Here is an 8299-nt window from a genome sequence, read left to right on the forward strand (position 1 = left end):
TCCCTACTTAGCTGACCTGAAATGGCAGCTTTTACCTAACTGTTAAGATGGATACAGGTTTTCTGGATGCAGACTAAGACAGACTGTGCCATGGGCAAATAATTGGTCAGTTCAACCCAGAGGACTGCACCAGAGCTAGGAGCCATTGCGACGAAAAGGCAAATTAACCACAGATTTTCTATTTTAAAACAATTATATCTGGGTATTAGTTGCGCTTTGTCATTTGAAAATGTGTTTGACTTTGTTTAATTACAAACAAAACTATATTTTAGATTTTATTTGATCATTTTTTTTTAATTGTTTGTCATTTTTTGGCAATCTAGGGTGTGGCCTGTGTCCCACCCACCACTACCTTACAGGACACACCCTAGTCCTAACTCTAAGTGTTTACGTGGGGTGAACTGCCAGCTTTGTCTAATTTTCTAACTTTCCAAGGCTGTCCAAGAGTCATCGCCGCTGTGGGCAATGCGCATTGCCATCGAGCATGGTGCGCGAGTCGCCGCCGCTCGCCGTGGGCCGGAGCCTGCTGCCGTCCGCCGCATAAGGGGAGGAGCAGGGAGCGGGGGACTCGCGGCCATGGACGCTCTAGGCGGGGCACTGGGGTGCGTTGCCGGTGGGACGGCCGAGCTCGCCGCCGACCGCCTGGGAATGGAGGGGCGGCTGCCTTCCGGGAGGGAGAGGAGGAGTCACCGCCACTTGCCGTGGGCCGGAGCCTGCTGCCATCCGCCAGTTAAGGGGAGGAGCAGGGAGCGGGGGACTCCTGCCGTCTGCCCAAGGCACCCGAGGAGCCGTCGCCGTCCACCGGGGGCGGGGAGCGTCGAGGCGTCCACCGATGGCCATCCAGCGTCGCCTAATAATTGGTCAGTTCAACCCAGAGGACTGCACCAGAGCTAGGAGCCATTGCGACGAAAAGGCAAATTAACCACAGATTTTCTATTTTAAAACAATTATATCTAGGTATTAGTAGGGCGTTGTCATTTGAAAATGTGTTTGACTTTGTTTCATTACAAACAAAAGTATATTTTGGATTTTATTTTACGATTTTTTTTAAATTGTTTGTCGTTTTTTGGCAATCTAGGGTGTGGCCTGTGTCCCACCCACCACTACCTTACAGGACACACCCTAGTCCTAACTCCAAGTGTTTACGTGAGATGAACTGCCAGCTTCGTCTAATTTTCTAACTTTCCAAGGTATACAATGCGCAGTACGCTTTTTGTCCATTGGTAATTTCCCCGCACATAGTGCAGCACTACAACTTCCCTACTTAGCTGAACTGAAATGGCAGCTTTTACCTAACTGTGAAGATGGATACAGGTTTTAAGGATGCAGACAAAGACAGACTGTGCCATGGGCAAATAATTGGTCAGTTCAACCCAGAGGACTACAGCAGAGCTAGGAGCCATTGCGACGAAAAAGCAAATTAACCACAGATTTTCCATTTTAAAACAATTATATCTGGGTATTAGTTGCGCTTTGTCATTTGAAAATGTGTTTGACTTTGTTTCATTACAAACAAAACTATATTTTGGATTTTATTTTACGATTCTTTTTTAAAATTGTTTGTCGTTTTTTTGGCAATCTAGGGTGTGGCCTGTGTCCCACCCACCACTACCCTACAGGACACACCCTAGTCCTAACTCCAAGTTTACTTGGGGTGAACTGTCGCCGCTGTGGGGAATCCGCAGTGCCATCGAGCATGGTGCGCGAGTCGCCGCCGCTCGCCGTGGGCCGGAGCCTGCTGCCGTCCGCCGCATAAGGGGAGGAGCAGGGAGCGGGGGACTCGCGGCCATGGACGCTCGAGGCGGGGCGCTGGGGTGTGTTGCTGGTGGGACGCCCGAGCTCGCCGCCGACCGCCTGGGAATGGAGGGGCGGCTGCCTTCCGGGAGGGAGAGGAGGAGTCACCGCCGCTTGCCGTGGGCCGGAGCCTGCTGCCATCCGCCAGTTAAGGGGAGGAGCAGGGAGCGGGGGACTCGCGGCCATGGACGCTCTAGGCGGGGCACTGGGGTGCGTTGCCGGTGGGACGGCCGAGCTCGCCGCCGACCGCCTGGGAATGGAGGGGCGGCTGCCTTCCGGGAGGGAGAGGAGGAGTCACCGCCACTTGCCGTGGGCAGGAGCCTGCTGCCATCCGCCAGTTAAGGGGAGGAGCCGCCTGGGAATGGAGGGGCGGCTGCCTTCCGGGAGGGAGAGGAGGAGTCACCGCCGCTTGCCGTGGGCCGGAGCCTGCTGCCATCCGCCAGTTAAGAAGAGGAGCAGGGAGCGGGGGACTCGCGGCCATGGACGCTCTAGGCAGGGCACTGGGGTGCGTTGCCGGTGGGACGGCCGAGCTCGCCGCCGACCGCCTGGGAATGGAGGGGCGGCTGCCTTCCGGGAGGGAGAGGAGGAGTCACCGCCACTTGCCGTGGGCCGGAGCCTGCTGCCATCCGCCAGTTAAGGGGAGGAGCAGGGAGCGGGGGACTCCTGCCGTCTGCCCAAGGCACCCGAGGAGCCGTCGCCATCCACCGGGGGCGGGGAGCCTGCTGCCATCCACCAGTTAAGGGGAGGAGCAGGGAGCGGGGGACTCGCGGCCATGGACGCTCTAGGCGGGGCACTGGGGTGCGTTGCCGGTGGGACGGCCGAGCTCGCCGCCGACCGCCTGGGAATGGAGGGGCGGCTGCCTTCCGGGAGGGAGAGGAGGAGTCACCGCCACTTGCCGTGGGCCGGAGCCTGCTGCCATCCGCCAGTTAAGGGGAGGAGCCGCCTGGGAATGGAGGGGCGGCTGCCTTCCGGGAGGGAGAGGAGGAGTCGCCGCCGCTTGCCGTGGGCCGGAGCCTGCTGCCATCCGCCAGTTAAGGGGAGGAGCAGGGAGCGGGGGACTCGCGGCCATGGACGCTCTAGGCGGGGCACTGGGGTGCGTTGCCGGTGGGACGGCCGAGCTCGCCGCCGACCGCCTGGGAATGGAGGGGCGGCTGCCTTCCGGGAGGGAGAGGAGGAGTCACCGCCACTTGCCGTGGGCCGGAGCCTGCTGCCATCCGCCAGTTAAGGGGAGGAGCAGGGAGCGGGGGACTCCTGCCGTCTGCCCAAGGCACCCGAGGAGCCGTCGCCGTCCACCGGGGGCGGGGAGCGTCGAGGCGTCCACCGATGGCCATCCAGCGTCGCCTAATAATTGGTCAGTTCAACCCAGAGGACTGCACCAGAGCTAGGAGCCATTGCGACGAAAAGGCAAATTAACCACAGATTTTCTATTTTAAAACAATTATATCTAGGTATTAGTAGGGCGTTGTCATTTGAAAATGTGTTTGACTTTGTTTCATTACAAACAAAAGTATATTTTGGATTTTATTTTACGATTTTTTTTAAATTGTTTGTCGTTTTTTGGCAATCTAGGGTGTGGCCTGTGTCCCACCCACCACTACCTTACAGGACACACCCTAGTCCTAACTCCAAGTGTTTACGTGAGATGAACTGCCAGCTTTGTCTAATTTTCTAACTTTCCAAGGCTGTCCGAGGGTCATCGCCGCTGTGGGGAATCCGCAGTGCCATCGAGCATGGTGCGCGAGTCGCCGCCGCTCGCCGTGGGCCGGAGCCTGCTGCCGTCCGCCGCATAAGGGGAGGAGCAGGGAGCGGGGGACTCGCGGCCATGGACGCTCGAGGCGGGGCGCTGGGGTGCGTTGCTGGTGGGACGCCCGAGCTCGCCGCCGACCGCCTGGGAATGGAGGGGCGGCTGCCTTCCGGGAGGGAGAGGAGGAGTCACCGCCGCTTGCCATGGGCCGGAGCCTGCTGCCATCCGCCAGTTAAGGGGAGGAGCAGGGAGCGGGGGACTCCTGCCGTCTGCCCAAGGCACCCGAGGAGCCGTCGCCGTCCACCGGGGGCGGGGGAGCGTCGAGGCGTCCACCGATGGCCATCCAGCGTCGCCTAATAATTGGTCAGTTCAACCCAGAGGACTGCACCAGAGCTAGGAGCCATTGCGACGAAAAGGCAAATTAACCACAGATTTTCTATTTTAAAACAATTATATCTAGGTATTAGTAGGGCGTTGTCATTTGAAAATGTGTTTGACTTTGTTTCATTACAAACAAAACTATATTTTAGATTTTATTTGATCTTTTTTTTTTAATTGTTTGTCATTTTTTGGCAATCTAGGGCGTGGCCTGTGTCCCACCCACCACTACCCTCCAGGACACACCCTAGTCCTAACTCCAAGTTTACTTGGGGTGAACTGTCACGTATTAGTTGCGCTTTGTCATTTGAAAATGTATTTGACTTTGTTTCATTACAAACAAAAGTATATTTTGGATTTTATTTTACGATTTTTTTTTAATTGTTTGTCGTTTTTTTGGCAATCTAGGGTGTGGCCTGTGTCCCACCCACCACTACCCTACAGGACACACCCTAGTCCTAACTCCAAGTTTACTTGGGGTGAACTGTCACGTATTAGTTGCGCTTTGTCATTTGCAAATGTATTTGACTTTGTTTCATTACAAACAAAAGTATATTTTGGATTTTATTTTACAATTTTTTTTTAATTGTTTGTCGTTTTTTTGGCAATCTAGGGTGTGGCCTGTGTCCCACCCACCACTACCTTACAGGACACACCCTAGTCCTAACTCCAAGTGTTTACGTGGGGTGAACTGCCAGCTTTGTCTAATTTTCTAACTTTCCAAGGTATACAATGCGCAGTACGCTTTTTGTCCATTGGTAATTTCCCCGCACATAGTGCAGCACTACAACTTCCCTACTTAGCTGAACTGAAATGGCAGCTTTTACCTAACTGTGAAGATGGATACAGGTTTTAAGAATGCAGACTAAGACAGACTGTGCCATGGGCAAATAATTGGTCAGTTCAACCCAGAGGACTACAGCAGAGCTAGGAGCCATTGCGACGAAAAAGCAAATTAACCACAGATTTTCCATTTTAAAACAATTATATCTGGGTATTAGTTGCGCTTTGTCATTTGAAAATGTGTTTGACTTTGTTTCATTACAAACAAAACTATATTTTGGATTTTATTTTACTATTCTTTTTTTAAATTGTTTGTCGTTTTTTTGGCAATCTAGGGTGTGGCCTGTATCCCACCCACCACTACCCTACAGGACACACCCTAGTCCTAACTCCAAGTTTACTTGGGGTGAACTGTCACGTATTAGTTGCGCTTTGTCATTTGAAAATGTATTTGACTTTGTTTCATTACAAACAAAACTATATTTTGGATTTTATTTTACGATTTTTTTTTTAATTGTTTGTCGTTTTTTTGGCAATCTAGGGTGTGGCCTGTGTCCCACCCACCACTACCTTACAGGACACACCCTAGTCCTAACTCCAAGTGTTTACGTGGGGTGAACTGCCAGCTTTGTCTAATTGTTTAACTTTCCAAGGTATACAATGCGCAGTACGCTTTTTGTCCATTGCTAATTTCCCCGCACATATTGCAGCACTACAACTTCCCTACTTAGCTGACCTGAAATGGCAGCTTTTACCTAACTGTTAAGATGGATACAGGTTTTCTGGATGCAGACTAAGACAGACTGTGCCATGGGCAAATAATTGGTCAGTTCAACCCAGAGGACTGCACCAGAGCTAGGAGCCATTGCGACGAAAAGGCAAATTAACCACAGATTTTCTATTTTAAAACAATTATATCTGGGTATTAGTTGCGCTTTGTCATTTGAAAATGTGTTTGACTTTGTTTAATTACAAACAAAACTATATTTTAGATTTTATTTGATCATTTTTTTATAATTGTTTGTCATTTTTTGGCAATCTAGGGTGTGGCCTGTGTCCCACCCACCACTACCTTACAGGACACACCCTAGTCCTAACTCTAAGTGTTTACGTGGGGTGAACTGCCAGCTTTGTCTAATTTTCTAACTTTCCAAGGCTGTCCAAGAGTCATCGCCGCTGTGGGCAATGCGCATTGCCATCGAGCATGGTGCGCGAGTCGCCGCCGCTCGCCGTGGGCCGGAGCCTGCTGCCGTCCGCCGCATAAGGGGAGGAGCAGGGAGCGGGGGACTCGCGGCCATGGACGCTCTAGGCGGGGCACTGGGGTGCGTTGCCGGTGGGACGGCCGAGCTCGCCGCCGACCGCCTGGGAATGGAGGGGCGGCTGCCTTCCGGGAGGGAGAGGAGGAGTCACCGCCACTTGCCGTGGGCCGGAGCCTGCTGCCATCCGCCAGTTAAGGGGAGGAGCAGGGAGCGGGGGACTCCTGCCGTCTGCCCAAGGCACCCGAGGAGCCGTCGCCGTCCACCGGGGGCGGGGAGCGTCGAGGCGTCCACCGATGGCCATCCAGCGTCGCCTAATAATTGGTCAGTTCAACCCAGAGGACTGCACCAGAGCTAGGAGCCATTGCGACGAAAAGGCAAATTAACCACAGATTTTCTATTTTAAAACAATTATATCTAGGTATTAGTAGGGCGTTGTCATTTGAAAATGTGTTTGACTTTGTTTCATTACAAACAAAAGTATATTTTGGATTTTATTTTACGATTTTTTTTAAATTGTTTGTCGTTTTTTGGCAATCTAGGGTGTGGCCTGTGTCCCACCCACCACTACCTTACAGGACACACCCTAGTCCTAACTCCAAGTGTTTACGTGAGATGAAATGCCAGCTTTGTCTAATTTTCTAACTTTCCAAGGCTGTCCGAGGGTCATCGCCGCTGTGGGGAATCCGCAGTGCCATCAAGCATGGTGCGCGAGTCGCCGCCGCTCGCCGTGGGCCGGAGCCTGCTGCCGTCCGCCGCATAAGGGGAGGAGCAGGGAGCGGGGGACTCGCGGCCATGGACGCTCGAGGCGGGGCGCTGGGGTGCGTTGCTGGTGGGACGCCCGAGCTCGCCGCCGACCGCCTGGGAATGGAGGGGCGGCTGCCTTCCGGGAGGGAGAGGAGGAGTCACCGCCGCTTGCCGTGGGCCGGAGCCTGCTGCCATCCGCCAGTTAAGGGGAGGAGCAGGGAGCGGGGGACTCGCGGCCATGGACGCTCTAGGCGGGGCACTGGGGTGCGTTGCCGGTGGGACGGCCGAGCTCGCCGCCGACCGCCTGGGAATGGAGGGGCGGCTGCCTTCCGGGAGGGAGAGGAGGAGTCACCGCCGCTTGCCGTGGGCCGGAGCCTGCTGCCATCCGCCAGTTAAGGGGAGGAGCAGGGAGCGGGGGACTCGCGGCCATGGACGCTCTAGGCAGGGCACTGGGGTGCGTTGCCGGTGGGACGGCCGAGCTCGCCGCCGACCGCCTGGGAATGGAGGGGCAGCTGCCTTCCGGGAGGGAGAGGAGGAGTCACCGCCACTTGCCGTGGGCCGGAGCCTGCTGCCATCCGCCAGTTAAGGGGAGGAGCAGGGAGCGGGGGACTCCTGCCGTCTGCCCAAGGCACCCGAGGAGCCGTCGCCGTCCACCGGGGGCGGGGAGCCTGCTGCCATCCGCCAGTTAAGGGGAGGAGCAGGGAGCGGGGGACTCGCGGCCATGGACGCTCTAGGCGGGGCACTGGGGTGCGTTGCCGGTGGGACGGCCGAGCTCGCCGCCGACCGCCTGGGAATGGAGGGGCGGCTGCCTTCCGGGAGGGAGAGGAGGAGTCACCGCCACTTGCCGTGGGCCGGAGCCTGCTGCCATCCGCCAGTTAAGGGGAGGAGCCGCCTGGGAATGGAGGGGCGGCTGCCTTCCGGGAGGGAGAGGAGGAGTCACCGCCACTTGCCGTGGGCCGGAGCCTGCTGCCATCCGCCAGTTAAGGGGAGGAGCAGGGAGCGGGGGACTCCTGCCGTCTGCCCAAGGCACCCGAGGAGCCGTCGCCGTCCACCGGGGGCGGGGAGCGTCGAGGCGTCCACCGATGGCCATCCAGCGTCGCCTAATAATTGGTCAGTTCAACCCAGAGGACTGCACCAGAGCTAGGAGCCATTGCGACGAAAAGGCAAATTAACCACAGATTTTCTATTTTAAAACAATTATATCTAGGTATTAGTAGGGCGTTGTCATTTGAAAATGTGTTTGACTTTGTTTCATTACAAACAAAACTATATTTTAGATTTTATTTGATCTTTTTTTTTTAATTGTTTGTCATTTTTTGGCAATCTAGGGCGTGGCCTGTGTCCCACCCACCACTACCTTACAGGACACACCCTAGTCCTAACTCCAAGTGTTTACGTGAGATGAACTGCCAGCTTTGTCTAATTTTCTAACTTTCCAAGGCTGTCCGAGGGTCATCGCCGCTGTGGGGAATCCGCAGTGCCATCGAGCATGGTGCGCGAGTCGCCGCCGCTCGCTGTGGGCCGGAGCCTGCTGCCGTCCGCCGCATAAGGGGAGGAGCAGGGAGCGGGGGAGGAGCAGGCCATGGACGCTCTAGGC

This window comes from Pimephales promelas, chromosome 4, assembly GCF_988280905.1.
Source record: "Pimephales promelas chromosome 4, fPimPro1.hap1.1, whole genome shotgun sequence".
Classification (NCBI taxonomy): domain Eukaryota; kingdom Metazoa; phylum Chordata; class Actinopteri; order Cypriniformes; family Leuciscidae; genus Pimephales; species Pimephales promelas.